We start from the raw sequence: 16,485 nt of genomic DNA, 5'->3' as shown, positions 1-16,485 counted from the left end.
TGAGAGTAAAGCTGGGTTTAGATTAGGCAAGTCAAATGATCAACTCAGTTGAATTCAATTGGCTTGAAACGTTGAGTCTGGTTCAACTTTTTTCAATTCAAGTGAGTTGATCAAGTCAGTTGAATGGCATGGTTTACACGTTCAATTCGCGTTCAAGTTAGTTGAATTCAACTGACTTAATCAATTGGCTTGCCCTGTCTAAACCCAGCTTAAGAGCGTGTGATAGAAAACATGAACATGAATGGCAGCAAACCTCACTCTCATGTTATCCCCCTTCGCTCACAAGCTCTGAAGCTCAGTGGAATGATTTGGCAGTAGGCATTCTACTCCTCGGAAAAATGCTACGCTCGGCCCATCTCAAACTCGCGAGCGAGGTTCCATCAAGCCTGATTTTGAAGACATCTCATGATTTGTGAAGTTGTTTCAAGACAGGCGGAAGCTAATCAAAACCTCCACAGTCTGAAGCCCTTACTGCGATAATTAAAACAATTGCGCAATCGATCTTTGTTTCTCTGAGGCACTCGAACACCCTTCTTAAGTTTCGCGCAACACGATAGAAGGGCCTATCATTGTTGTTCGATTCTCTTCGTCGATTTTCTCTTTCGCGAATAATCCAACTGCAAATGAATTTCCCATTGAGTATGTTGTTTCAGGCGCAAGCTAACATGAACGCAAGAACTGTTCTGCGAGCTTAGAGATAAATTCGTTTATGTTGCCGAGGTAAACCAAAGAGAAAGTCGATCAACGAGGATAGGCCCTTTTCAAATGTTACGTGACTTAGTCTCAAGTACGACGCTGAATAAGGGAAGATTATGGATATGGTTAAGATGGTGGATTTGTGATATCTTGAGTAATTATAACTTATGACTACTGTTAAGATAGCATAAATCAATTGACAGCATAAAAGAACAGCAACGATAAATATGTGTAGATTAAGGTGAAAGTGGATCGGTTTAGAATGACTCACTTCATCGATTTTTTTACAAAATAACGCAGCGCTCAATCGAAAAAAAAACTCTTCCGTGCAAAATTAAACAACTTAAATTACTAGCTCTAGCAATTTTTACAAGATTGATTTATTGTTTAAATTTTCTTTACACTATTTTCTAAGTTCAATTTTAAGACCACAATCATTGTGGTCACTAACTTTGCTCATCAATTACACAAGTATTTCGTATGAAAGGTCATATTTCACTCCCGTAGATTGTTTCAAAATATTTTCAATGTCATCTATGCGTTATCGCAAGAACCCCATTATGAAAGTGTTTGAAAATAAATTTTAAAAATATTTGAAAATAAATAGTAAGAGTAGTTCTAAGTCGTGTTTCCACGTGTCATTGCTCATTGCTAAATTAAATATTTTTCAAATCAAAAGTTTCCTCAATTTTCAAATGTTGTTTTACAAGTATTTGAGAATATTCTACTAAAATTTCAGTCTATTTGATGAAGGTATTCTATTATATCTTGGTATTTTTAAAGATAATTAGATAAATTGAACTATATCTTCAAATATTGTAGAAATCATCCACCTTTGCTATTGATCAATAAAATATTTTTTTAACCAATTTGATCTTCAAATTTATCAAATGTATCACAAGTATTTGAGTATATTTTGTAAAAATGTTAGCCTTTTTGATGAAGGTATTCTGATGTATCTCGGTATTTTTAAAGATAATTAGATAATTCCAGGAACTTCGGCATAACTTCCCTAAACTTAGGCAGAACTTCCCTGAACTTCGGCAGAACTTCTCTGAACTTCGGTAGAACTTCTCTGAACTCCGTTAGGACTTCGCTGAACTTCAGCAGGAGTTCCCTGAACTTTTACAGCCCTTCCCTGAACTACGGCAGGACTTCCCTGAGGTTCAGCAGGCCTTCCCTGAACTTCGACATGAGTTCCCTGAACTTCATCAGGACTTCCCTGATTTCCGAGTATTGAAATGAGAAAACTTCCCTAAACTTCAGTATCCCTTCCCTGAACTTCGGCAGAACTTCCCTGAACTTCGGCAGAACTTATCTAAACTTCGGTAGAACTTCTCTGAACTTCGGCAGAAGTTCTCTGAACATTTACAGGACTTCCCTATAGTTCGGAAAAACTTCCCTGAACATCGGCAAAACTTCCCTGAACTTCAACAGAACTTTTCTGAATTTCCGCAGAACTTCCCTGAAGCAAGACTTCCCTGAACATCGGCAAGGCTTCCCTGAACTGCGAAAAACTTTGCTGAAGTTTGGAACTGAACTATGGCAAGACTTCCCTGAGCATTAGTAGGACTACCCTAAACTTGGAATCTTGAAATTGAAGTTGTCATTTCAGTAGTAGAATTATTATAATTATACAATAATATTGTGTTTACGAATATGTTCAAAATTTCAATACTTCCCATTTTTCTAATTTGCAATGCTTGTTGGTATTGGTGCATTTTGAATTTGGGTGTGGTTTGAACGGGTGTGGATTCAGTATCAACGGAAAAGCATTAACTTTCACCTCAATGCAAAATGGCCCATCCCATGTGGCTCTCGTACAAGAGCTTTACGTCCGTGAAGGAAACTTTTATCTAGGAAACCTCGTGAACCCAACTTTTGCTACGTTTAGCAAAAGTGAAATAACAAACTGCCCGAGCATGTGTGCGTGTCAATAATACAATCGTAGCTACGTAAATCTTTGAAATAATAACCAGAGATGTTAGTACTATTACAATTCAAGCTTAACTATTCAAATTGACGTATTTGCATTTGTAAACAATCACTTCAATTGATGATTGTTTACTGGTGTTGTTAGTTTCTGTGTGTGAGCTAGCAGTTGCCACAAATCGTCGATTGAAGTGATTGTTTACAAAATCGGATCCATCGATTTGAATAGTCACGCTTGAATTGGTGGTTCCAGATACCGATGTTACGTTTATATCAAGTTTTTGTTTCAGACGTTCCCAAGAGTTCGTGAAATTACTTCCGAAAGTGTTTTATCAGTCCAGACAATGTAACATTTTCGGAAGTGAACGATTCAACATGTTCCCTACTGAACTGTGAAGCAGTGATTTAAATATATCCGAGAGGATTTAAAACTTTTGCAAAGTTCAGTACTGTTCGAAGTGATTCTGTACGTGCTAAGCTTTTCTGAAATGGTTCAGAATTATCCAAAGGGGTCCTAAAGGGCGAACACGAAATTATTGCGACACATTCAACAGGGCATAACTTTTTTACCATTGGGTAAAAATCAACCAAATTTTGCACACTTTCTCATTGATGTGTATTGTGTACATGCTGTCAAACTCGAAGTCGTGTTTTTCGATTCAACGAAAATGGAGATGAACCAACGCGAGTTGAGAGAACAAATTCTTTCCAAACACCTGGAATTTCCTGACCTGTCGCACCGGCAGTTGGGAAAAATGTTGAACATTCACCATTCAACCGTCTCCAGAGTGTTGAAGCGGTTCCAGGAGCGGTTGACGTTGGACCACGGCAAAGGAGCTGGAAGAAAACCAGGACCGGAGAACAAACAGACGGAGGGAAAGGTGAAGCGGATGATTCAAGCAAATCCCAACGTCTCAAGCCGTGATTTGGCTAAAAAGATCGGCATGTCGCAGAGCTACGTCCAGAATGCAAAGAAGAGAGCTGGACTACATACATACAAGGTAGAGAACTTCCCAAACCGCGATGAGCGACAACAATCGACGGCTAAAACTCGGGCACGGAAGCTCTACGAGAAGATGCTGACAAAATATGGCTGCTGTGTGATGGACGACGAAACGTATATAAAAGCCGATTTTAAGCAAATTCCGGGGTTGGAGTTTTTCACCGGCAAGAGCAAGTTCGATGTGGACGACAAATTTAAGAAGAAGAAAATGTCGAAGTTCGCCTCCAAATATCTCATTTGGCAGGCCATCTGCTCTTGCGGACTGAGGAGTGAGCCTTTCGTGACAAAGGGCACAGTAAATGGCGAGATCTACAAATCTGAGTGCCTCGAGAAGCGCATTTTGCCGTTCTTGCAGCAGCACGACGAAGCTCCGCTATTTTGGCCAGATTTGGCATCATGCCACTATTCTAAAAGTGTCCTGGAGTGGTATGAGGCCAATTCTGTCTATTTTGTTCCAAAGGACATGAATCCGCCAAACTGTCCGGAGCTGCGCCCGGTGGAGCAGTACTGGGCAATAATGAAGCGGGAGCTTCGGAAGAGCAAAGAAGACAGTCAAAGACGAGAAGGACATGTTAAGAAAATAGAAAAAAAACTGAGAAACTGGTACCGGATGACACTGTAAAGACTTTGATGGAGGGCATCAAGCGAAAATGCGTTCAATTTTACACTCAAGGCTCCATCGATTAACTTTTCTTTTGATTTTTGAAGTAAATATATGTATAAAACTACCCTAAAATTTAGGTTTGATTCTAAACATTATAAGAAATTTGGCATGACATTTTCGGTGTCGCAATAATTTCGTGTTCACCCCTTAAGCATTTCCCAAGTTATTCAGTACTTTCCAAAGTGATTCCAAACTTTCCTAATGTAATGTAATGTCAGTACAGATAGATCTCCTTTTTTTTGGAAAGATAACTACAGTTCTCTCTCAACAACTCGATATTGAAGGGATCATCGTGCTATAGAATAACAATCTCATACAAATTCGCTATCGCAGTAGCCATGACATTAACTCGATATCGAGTTAGTGGACATCAAGTTGTGGAGGTTTGTTGACTGTCCTTCATCTATGTTGCCAAAATCGAGACCTTTTTCGATGTGTCACAATTGAGTGCTGCTATGGCTTAGCGATAAGAATCAACAGTGAATCCTGTTGAAAAACTATTGAAAAATTCGTGGAAGTGAGGAGGATTTCTCGGCTTCTAACAAAGCGAGAATCACTTCAACACATTTCTATGCATTCCCAATTGACCTACATTTTGACGCGACCAGCGCTGTTATTGTCTGTCGTAAAATTGCAGATGCTAGTTCCAAGCATCGTTTGTTGGTTCTTTGTGTAATACAGGTGATCTGGTAATAACAGAGTAGCAACCGCGAGCGGTTAACCATTCCCGTGCTAAAATTTTCTCATTTCGAATTTTATTAAAATGAATCTATGCTCTCCAAAGTGATTTAAGTTTTTCAGAAGTGATTAAATATGTTCTGAAAGGATTTAAAACTTTTCTAAAGTGCTTCAGTCCGTGAGGAAGTGATTGCAAACTTTAGAGAATTGATACAGTACTTTTCGAAGTTTCGTGAAGCGATTCATCTTCTTCTTCTTCTTCTTCTTCGCATTTCAACCTTATTTCATATCGCATATTAGCTTATTTCGTGCTCTCAACTTAGTATTCTAGATGCACTTCCACAGTTATTAATTGAGAGCTTTCGATGCCTGTACCATTTTTGCATTGGTATAATTGTATGGTAAGTCCAATCATACTTCTATGCCCAGGGGAGTCGAGAAATTTTCCAACCCGAAAAATTCCTAGACCAGACCGGGAATCGAACCCAGCCACCTCCAGCATGGTCTCGCTTTGTAGTTGCGCCTTTACCGACTGAGCTAAGGGAGGTGAAGCGATTCAGACTTTTCCGAAATTATTCAGTTCTATCGGAAGCGGTTACAATCTTTCTGGAAAGATTGAGTTTTTTTTTCACAGCGGTTCATAAATTTTCTTAAGTCATTCAATTCTAGCCAAAGAATTTCCAAGCTTTTCTGAAGTGATTCAGATCTTTCAAAAGCGATTTCAAAGTTTTTTAGAGTGATTCAATTCTTTCCGAAGTGATTCTGTACTTTTTGGAGTGACTCCAAGCATCCCTGAAGTGATTCAGTACTTTCTGGAGTGATTCAGTACTTTCTGAAATGATTCAGAACTTTCCGAAGTGATAATGAAGTTTCTGAAGCGATTCGAAAATCCCGCAGTGATTACGAACATTTCTGATGTGATTTAGTACATTCTTAACTGATTCAATTATTTTCTTAGTGATTCCGTTCATGTGGAAATGATTACAAACATTCTGTGATTATTCAGTACTTTCCAATGGGAAACCGAAATTTTCTGAAGTGACTCAATACTACCCGAAGAGATTCCAAGCCATTCTGAAATGATTCAACTAAGCACTCAGTACTTTCTGAAATGATTTCAAACTTTCCCAGGGTGGTTCAGTACTTGCGGAAGGGATTACAAACTTTCTGGAACAATTCAGTGCTTTCCGGAGTGATTCCAAACATTCCTAAGGTGATTCAGTACTTTCCAAAGTGATTATGATCTTTCTGAAGCGGTTCAGTACTTCCGAAGGGATTCCGAACATTATTAGAGTGATTCAGTACTTTCCAAAGTGAATCCAAAATTTTATGAAGTAATTCAATGCTATCCGAAGAGAGTTCGAGCTTTTCTGAAGCGATGCAGTACTTTTTCAAGTGATTTCAAACTTTCCTAGAGTGAGTCAACTCTCTCCAAAGTTATTCAGTAGTTGCGGAAGTGATTACAAACATTCTGGGATAGTTCAGTACTTTCCGGAGTGATTCTGAACTTTTCTGACGAGATTTAGTACTTTGTGATTCCGAATTACTTTCTGCAGTGATCATGAACATTTCCAACGTGATTCCGAAAATTTCTGAAGATATTCAGTATTTTTCGAAGTGATTCCGAACATTTCTGAAGCGATTCATTTATTTCCGGAATGAACTTTCCGCAATGTGATTCAGTACTTTCTAAGCCGGCGCTGGTGGTGCAGTGGTAAGAGTGACTGCTTTCTCTCCCCAACGAGTCTGGGTTCAATCGCAGCCGAGGTTGGTGGGATTTTTCTGAGGCATACAAATCTCTGGTCACGTCTTCCTTCGGAAGCGAAGTAAAGCCGTTTTAACCCGGCCCATGTGTGTTGTGAATGGGTGCGATATCCTACGCAGGTGTGGAAACTGCCTTCCTGCACATTCGATTGCCGTCAATGGATGGCAATCGATGTCCGTCGGTGATTGGCACTAGATTGCGGAACAGAGACCGACGTTAAATAAAGGAAAGAACAGTACTTTCTGAAGTGATTCCAAACTGTTCTGAATCGATTCGGTTCGTTCAGTAGAGATTCCAAACACATTTCTAAAGTAATATACAATACATTCCGAAGTGATTCAGTTTTTTTCGAAGTGATTTGGTATCATTCAAACTTTTTGTGGAATAGTTCTATCATTTGAGTTTTCGAGTTGGTTTGGTGGCAGCGAGCAGCGAAGAACAGTTAGGCTTGGTAGTCAGTTTAAGTGAGTGAAAAGAAGCTCCGTTGCGGATTTCTTTCTACAAAAATGGCTCTTAGCCGCATCTACTCGTCGAAATTGGACAGTGCCAACAAGGTGAGTGGAAATTTACCAGTAATTTCTAGATCTTTAAGCGGATGTCATTCGTGCAATCCTTGTCTGGAGAAGGCATACAACTTTCAGAAACGAGTTTCATTCTGAAGGAAAGAGGGAAGTCGAAGAAAGTTCCATCGAGCGATATTACGTAATGGTTGGGTTTTCCTCCCCCCGTGTGCGCTACTTTTTTTATATAGGACAGAACTCAAGGGTAAAACTATAAAGGGGTGGTGGAGAAGTGATTTTGTCTGATAACACTCGTCCCATTGGACTTCACGTGAGGTCCTATTGTTTCGTTTATTTAAATACCTCAGTATTAGATAAGTAATAAGATGGTGCACGCAGCACACTCTAAAATTGTTACTCTTTTTCGCGCTGTGATGGGTGCTCCGTGCTCGCATATGTGGTGTGGGTAAATGCTTACTAAAACGATGGGCAACGAAACCATCGGTGGAACCAAATAGGCAAGAAAATTTAATGAGTGAAGAAAAGTTACTCAATTTTGTGCCATTGGTATGGGTTTAAGTGCATCCAGTGTGAGTTGATATGGGTATACTATTAGGTGCTATTAGTCGATTTGTCGTAGATATGTATTCAATACTAAGTGTGAATTAAATTGACGTAAGATAGGTCTTTTCCAAGAGGGGCACGTACCATAGCCTTGTGGGGGTGCTCACAAGTGTGATGTTGTTGGACATTGGAATCTGTTAGATAATACCTAATAAAATCTAAGGGTGGAAAGAAAAACTACCTTTGAATGGTTGGATGTGCGTTCTGATTGTATCAAAATATACTTAATCATTCTACGTTTGGTTCCTGTTGACTGATTAGATAATCCGGGTGCTCGTTCTATTTGCAGTATGTACCACTGGGTAATATTGTATGATTGTACTTGCCACTCAATACATACCATGTAATGCAAAAATGGTACAGGGTTAGCAAGCTCTCAATTGTGGAAATGCTCAAAGACACTAAAGATTCCAAGGTTGCTCTTGTTACTGGTTGGGATAACAAAATCAGAGTAGTATAACATCTCATCCTATATAGCTTTAGCTTTATGTAGATAGGTACATTTATAGTAAGCTAAATCAAAATTTAATATTTTTTGGAAACCTGAATCAGGGGACTTCTCCAAATTTTCAATTACATAACTACTCTTACCAGCAAACGAGGTCGTACGTAGGTAAGGTGTCTATTACCTTGAACAACCGGCTGAGCAAACACATTTAACCATTTTTAAAAACACACGCACTACAAAAAGCTGCTGATTTCGAGTTGCCGAAGGGGTTACTCTATCGAAAATCCAAGGAAGATTTTGTTTTTCTGTCGTTACATGCGCTCGGGATGAGTAGATAGAAAGGAAATAGATAGGGGAAAAGTTGGCTTCGGCAATACCTTAACCTATTATCGTCAGGGGGGTAAACAAAGTCCTAGAGCACTCAACTTTGGCCAATAGTTGCTCTGAAACACAATGTATACACATGCCAAAATTGAGCTCTCAAGGACATTGTTTACCCCCTGACGATAATAGGTCAAGGTATTGCCGAAGCCAACTTTTCCCCTACCTGCAACAGAACGGACCGCGATGCGATATATAGATTTAGATGTGCGAAATGAAAACAAGATTTTTCGTAAATAAATTCGTAAGATTTTTGGACACCTTAGGATTGAGATTTTGATGTGTCGTCCACCTAGTAAAACGCGCAGTTCAAATGGAAATGTTGCCGACAATAGTCGCACTCACCATTGTAGAAGCGTTTTAAAACAGTTTAGCAGTCAGAATCTTGAGAAAAACAGGGCGTTATCAATATTATATAACTTTTTTACGATTATCGTACTGGCCAAAATCATTCCATTTAAAAAATAACAAGCCTTTGTAGATTCGATTCTATAGGATAGGAGTTTTGAATCATGTTCATGACATGAACATAAACCAATCATTGAATCAGGCTGAATGCAATTAAGCCGAAGTTTACTAGGGGGACATACTTAAATGACATTACGTTGTTTTGAACAATTTCTGACCACCCCTCACCGCTCGTAGTGTGTTGTCTATGGTGCTGACTAAATTGCAACACATTGTCCAAAAGATCTTGTTGTACGAATTTGGTAAATTTTTAAGTGTCCTTGTCAGACTCAGACAAATTTGCTCGACCTAGGAGCAAATTTGGATGGTGAAAATGGTGGATCAAGGTGGAGGATGGTTCCCTATTCCTTTAACATTGGAAAAACTCATATTTTAGACATGGGCAGATTTTAAAGATAACGGACTAAGAAGATTGAAAACTAAGAAAACAATGATCCTCGAAATTGTAATTCCTGGACAAGTGTTTCAACTTCAACATCCGAGACATGCAAAAATGATGAGATGTCACATTTTTCTACATACAGTCAACTCTGACTTGCTCGATATTTCCCTAACATGAAATTGAAAGTCCCTTCAATTTTGCAAGCATTGCTCTCTCCCTAACTCGATACCTTCTTTATGCAATGTAGACAGTCTCGTGAATGAAGATAGTAGTGCAAGAAAGTGAAAGTGATCGGTTGGAAATGCATTCGAAAGTGTTTTCGTTTATCATAATCCTTTTCATCAGAACTTTTATTAGGCGATTGGCAATCTGGCCTGATGATTCTGATTGGAGGCAGGTGAAGAGCTTCTTTGAAGATCCGACGGAATTTTGTGAAATGTATAGCTAGAATTAGGAGATGCAACAGTCTTTCAAGTATTGGCTTCACGTGCAAACCATCGTTCATTTGGTGAGTTCATTCCTGTTTATTTTTTCACTTGTTTCGATACCATCTATCAGTTTTCTACAATTTTGTCTTGGACATCTTTTCGAAGAGCAACGTTCATGCTGTAATTTGTCGAGCGCACAATTTTCACATGTTGAAATCGAGTGGGAACGTCAAGATAGTCATCCAAGTGCTTTTGTTTCTGGTTTTAGACGTTTGATGTCTTCAGTGATGTTTTTGTACTTTAAAGTTCCCTTTATCTGTGATCATGGTGGGTCTGAAGAGTTTTTGTTGAGCACGCTGAGGCTGAAATTGCATACCCCCTTCCCATGGACATGGAGGTTGACGGTACTGAAGCAAAGGGTTATGTTTAATTTCTTTATATTTGATGATTTCCTATATTTAGTGACACATATCACCTTCTTAATGCTTCAGTATGCCTCAAACGATTAATTCTTGGTTCTTACCAAGAATAGAACTTCCTTGATGAAATCGGCTGCTTCATGCAGACTGAGCAATTCTGATTATAGTATCAGATTTGTTCTGTATACAGAGGAATTGGGAGGGCTTATTAGAAACATCTCACCAATAAAGTAATGATCTTCTAGTAAATTTTGCATATAATTTTATTATTATTTTATTTTATTTAAGCATATTATTTTTGTTACAGTCAATTAGCATTAGCATACGATACAAGAGATTTAATATTATTTGCTCGTTTTTGCGTTAAATAATCAATATCTATTTTACTTGTAATTACCTTTGAAAGTTTTTTTCAAGTTTTTTTTTGTGATCTGAAAATTTTCCCAGTTTGGTTAGAAGTTTCGAAGCTAACGCATGTCCACAGGCCCAATAGAAAGATAGGCAGAAAAAGTGTATCATGAAGAATGGTTGCATGCAGGGTTGCTTCCACTCACTTGCTATAGATGAGTGATTTTTGGAGTTTTGAATTCGTTAGATGTTGTAATGGAGATTTGTGTTGTTGGATTGGAGGGCGGGTGTTTGTCGCATAGAGCCTGTCAATTTCGCTTTCAGAGTGCCGCGTCGGAGGTTTTATGATTCGTGAGCGCTCGCGATTCGTAGAATCGTTGATTGTGACTGCAAGTGGATTTGGCGGGTTTTGTGTGTCGGACGCTTGCTTTTTGGCCTCTTCTTGTGTCAAACATGTGCAGAGTATCATTATAGCGTCTGATGGTTTTAAAATTCCTGGTTGCGTGAAATATATTTGTGAGAATATCTTCTTGAGATTTTAGTAGTCACGTTTTGTTTGTAGTTTACATTTTATTTCTTTCATGTAATTATCGTAAATAATAGTTATTCAATAATAGATAGTTCATCCATATATTCGTACTTTGACGCGAAGCGCTCTGGATTATGAGATGCTCGATGACCCTGGAGGGATCGATTTTGCTTACTGAGCAGAAAATCATGGATTTAACCCCAAGCTCTTCCACAGCACAATAAATCGCCACCATCATTTGTATATTTGATATTGAACATTAACTTCGGAAACTATTTACATATCAAGCGAAAACGTAGCCCTGTATTGTCGCGAAGCGTTATGGTTCTGAGATGCTCGATGACCCTGGAGGGATCATGTTTGCTTACTGAGCAGAAAATCATGGGTTTAATCCCAAGCTCTCCGTCATGACTCTTAAAATTCATGATCACTAAACAAAATGAATATGTTCTTTCGATAGCCGGCTATCGAGAGATTAAATAAACAACAAATAAACAATACATACTTTTGGTTGCATCGCCAATTTGAGGTGAATTCTAACCGAATACCCTACCCAACCCTCCAACTCCGTAGCACTTATGAGGGTGTCGCTAAGTCGGTGGCCTCTCGTTAAGTAAGTACTACATCAACATTTCCTTCCCTATCCCTAGTTATGGTAAAGATGGGCGTGGCCGGGAATAGCGGCAGTCATGCTTCTGTTACTCTTGTTTAGATTGGAACCAATGTTTACTCCGCAGCATTATTCCTGAAAGTAGTCCAATCTACAAAGTATATCATAACAACGCTAACGCTAATAGTTCTATCATTTGAGTTTTCATTCGTTTGTGGTACTTTTTTTTATTTGGGAATCCATTTAGAATGTAATAGTTTTTTTGTATATATACCTTAACGTGTTTATGGCGCACGAGCCATGTAAAATTTAACATGTTTTTTTTATTTTTCCCTGAACTTATCTACCAGGAGCGGTAGCTATTTAAATTAAAAGTATTTGTTTTTAATCTTTCCATGGACGCTAACCACTTAAAATTTCAAGATTTTTTTAACCTGAAACGGATTACAATGGACGCAATTTATTTCAAGTTTAATGTTTTTCCCTGAACATGTCTGCCAGGGGCGCTAGCATTTTATATTTTTTTCCTTGATCATATTTTCCAGGAGCGTAAGAAATAATAAATTTAAATTTTTCTTTAAACTGATCTACCAGAGACTCTTCAAATTGAACGGTTTTAATCATGTTAACCATGCCTAGCCAGTCATTTCAAATATAACCTTTTATTTTTTTGACCTAGGACTACGGCTGTGATTTCTATATGGGGTTACACTTTGTGAAAACCGAAAATGGAACATGTAACGAAATTATGAAAGATTTCGAACGTTAATAACTCAGCTGCCCCTGGACCAATTTCAATGATTTTATCACCAATTGGTAATAAATATTTCTACACATCGATAGCATAGCTTACTACTGTTGATTTAACAAGAAACTATTGAAAAAGTGGAAATTGTCAAGTATTGTCCAAAAGCGTCGAAATAACTAACAAATCCACCAATCACGTACATGCATATGCTGCTTCCCCAACACTGTCATCAGAGAATCGCTTCTAGACGAAACATGTCGATGTCGCATTGCTGCTTCCCCAACACTGTCATCAGAGAGACGTTGGAAGACGAAACAAATCGAAGTGACATTCGCATCCGATCTTCGGGCGTGTGCAAATAGGGAGGATGCAATTGCGTAACATTTTGCACACTCATCGCCATATTCAGAACCACACAAAATGCTCTCCAGAGTTGTAATCTTGGACCCAAACCCGGAAGCAGGGATGCAAGTGATTTTGATCGATTCTCTTCATCGACTTTCTGTTGTTTCGTTAATAACTCGATGGCACACACATTCATTGATACGTTTGTTGTTCTGAATGGTAGAAGAGCATAGCAAATATAGTGCGAAATAGGTTAGTGAAGCTATGGTCATTAAAAGAGGAAATCGATGAAGAGAATTGACTTTCCCCCCTCTGCTTCTAAGCCCCTTAAATCAGTTGTCGTCTTAACAATGAAAACTAGTATCGCACCGCTTTTGGTTCTTGGGTTACACTTGCTGGTTCAATTCTACTGTTCGGCATTTCCGAAGGACCACCAAAAAACATGAAACTACACTATTTTCTAGGGATGCCTACAGGTCGAATTATTCTATTAACGATTAAACGTGAAGATTTTTCCAGCAATTCGATCAAATTTTCAATTATTCGAGCGCGTAACCGACATCCCCTTTTATTTCTACTCGTTTTATTTAGCGCAGAAGAGAAAATAAATAAAAGTACTTATTTATCTGCACAGGCATAAGGAAGAACTATGACGTGAAACAGGATCGTTAATTCGCCGAAACAATTGATAAGCTTCTTTCTGCCAAAGGCTAATATTTACCAACTTGTTGAAAGAAGGAGTTTAACGAGAAAAACTAAAAAGGGGAGGAGGTTTAGCTGGGTGGACACTAATATTTTGCGGCCTTTCAACGTTTCGCATACACCAGTTCAACCCCTGTCCAGCAGCAGACGGGCAGAGACTCTTGCGAGTGCCCAATCATTGAACCGATTTGCAGATCCAGCTGCCTACACGTCATCATCATCTTCCAAAAGCTTTTAGACTGTACTACCATTGTCGCTTTCCAGGGCCACCAAGATTTTCCAAAAGAGTTAAATTTCTGAACATGTTCCAACTAAAATTCATATCAAAAGGCTCTTTTCAAGGCAATCATAGTCATACTAAAGAGTATAAACAGAGAGAACCCCGCTCAACTTCCTATTCCTACACAAAACACAAGCTCCTGCTGCAGTTAAAAAATAACATTTGTTATATAAGACGACGTAGTTCTACGTCATCATTGCGTACAGCCCCATAGGGCTGTCCCGTGTAGTTTTTTTTTTTTCAGAACGTGTTTATCAGGGGCGCAGCCATTTCAAATTGAACATTGTTCTCAATTGATCAAATTTTACGATTTGAAAATTTTCCCTGAACATACCATTTCAAATTTACTGATTTTTCAATTTCCTCCTGAACATGCATATTAGAGATGCTAGCTATTGGATTGAATTCCTGCATTTTACCTATTTTGTAATTTAATAAAAAAAATCAAAAATGGTACAGGCATGGAATGCTCTCAAATAAAATATCCAAAGTTGGAAGTACTCTAAGAACACTAAGTTGAGAGCTGGCGCAGAGTCCCAGGAGGGATATAATGAGAGATGAGAAAGCTTGATGAATGAAAATTGAATTTGAAGGATTTTGTAAAAGAATAAAAAGTTCGTTACTGGTCCAATTTGAATTCATAATATATTAAACAACTTAAGGTTCAGAAATGTTCAGGACTCTAATAGCACACTTGTCACAATCTGGTTGATGTATCTGCTATAGGACTTACAATCACAATCAAGTTGTTTATTTGACGATTCAATATTTTCTATTAAACATTCCCACGTAACATTGCAAGCTTTATATAGATTTTATAGCATTCTACAAGTCTAAATCATGGTCTACAGAACCATAATAAAACCAATGATGCATAACTTGTCAAGATAATACTCAAAACTTCATTTCAATGTATTTCAACATAAACTAACATAATCGCAACTTGAAAAGGCATGTTTTGATAGTTAAATTTATCATGTAAAAAAATCTAGAATCTAAATTTTGAGCTGATTGCTTACTCTGAAGCGGAGTCCTCTAGGATTTTCCAATATATACAATCATAAGCGATATTACCGATTGTGCTTTTTGAAGCATTTTAAATGTGATGCAAAAGTTATACTCAACCTTTACAATCAAAAACTAGAAGCAATTTTTAATCGATTGGAAGCTGTTTCATCAAAACCGGTCATGAATTTTATGGATTGACAGGAAAAGACGCAATGTAAGGTAGTGATCATAACGAAAGTAACGATTTGCGACGTTTAGGCAAACGTCCCAAACACCATGCAATCGATCAATTTTAAATTTACAACAAACCAACATTTCCAAAGATCCCAGCACCATCTCATGTCACCGAATGTCCCGTGCAATCCATAATCATCACCGAAACGAACTGCATAAACTCCTCTCAGCACATATCTCAAAATCTGACAGGACCTCTCAACACACACACACACAAACACTGCCAGTTATCTCCACGGACGAATCAATCTCCAAAACAAAATCACAACTCCCCAAAAAATACTTCAACCGCAGCAGACAACCGGTCTGGATTCCCACCCTATACCGTACCGCCTCCCTCTGTGCTACCCTCAACTCAAGTAACACACGGCACACCGTGGCAATTCCATTCAGCAGATTTACTGCCCCCTTTTTAGTCCCCATCCCTTCATCACGAAGATAAAACCCAATCACTTCACTCAATTAGTCGCCACGCTTCCACGCGACTCCACCGTCGTCCTCGTCGTCATCGTCGTCATCGTGGTCGTTCCGGTTAACTCAATCTCAATTTATAGGTATCGTGTGTACAACGACCTGATCGATCGATCGTTCGATCGAGAGATCGCACAGCATAAGAAGCCCAAAATCCACGAAACGAAAGAAAGCAATTCAAAATAATAAAAAAAAATGTTCCAAAAATCCAGCAGACGCCAGACCCGGCGTTTTTTTTCATCATCGTCGTCGTCCATGCGTTCGTTGCTGCATCGGACGTCGTCGAGAGAGGTATTTTTATGCTAAACAGGGCAGGTGTTTTTCGATGTGGCGTTTTCCCCGCCAGGTGACTGGCAGGCAAACCACCGTCGATCAATCGATTCTGCCGGTGTTTTAGTTTGTTTTTAATTTCATAGCTTCAGTCGAAACCATCGAGGAAGCAATTCCGGAGGTACCATCATAACTATGCCGATCTTTCCCAACCCAACGTTACGTGTATGTCTGATCCTCACCTTGAACTGAATGATGCTGGTGTCGTCCGGTGCTGCAGCCGGAACCGTTGCTGATGGTCAAGGTTCACCTAGCACGACTCCTACGGGTGTCCTTTCCGCTTTCGAAAACGTCCGTTTCCTCACTCGAACTTGTCTAGTTTTAATCCTTGTTCAAACGATCACTTGTAGGCTTCCTCTTCTCACACGCACACAATCCACTATTTTTTTTTTCCAAATCCTTCAGAGTTAGCCTCGATCCACCAACGATAATCACACTCGAATCAAACCGATAGCCAATCACCTTTCGCAAGATTCGTCACGCGATCACCTC

General features: G+C 38.9%; 1 protein-coding gene across 1 annotated transcript in view; it reads right to left on the bottom strand.

Moving 5' to 3' along the window:
* sens (senseless) overlaps window positions 1-16,284 on the bottom strand; it is a 46,184-nt gene extending 29,900 nt beyond the window's left edge. The window contains exon 1 of the mRNA XM_065219627.1: window positions 16,176-16,284. The gene's annotated coding sequence lies outside the window, so the exon portion shown is untranslated. The remainder of the gene's footprint in view (window positions 1-16,175) is intronic.
* Window positions 16,285-16,485: the final 201 nt, after the last annotated feature.

Source organism: Ochlerotatus camptorhynchus, unplaced genomic scaffold (genome assembly GCF_037179485.1).
Source record: "Ochlerotatus camptorhynchus isolate MF236.1 unplaced genomic scaffold, CSIRO-AGI_Acam_v1.1 ptg000107l, whole genome shotgun sequence".
Lineage (NCBI taxonomy): Eukaryota > Metazoa > Arthropoda > Insecta > Diptera > Culicidae > Ochlerotatus > Ochlerotatus camptorhynchus.
Note: the sequence above shows the minus strand (reverse complement) of the source record. Positions and strands in the feature narration are given on the sequence as shown.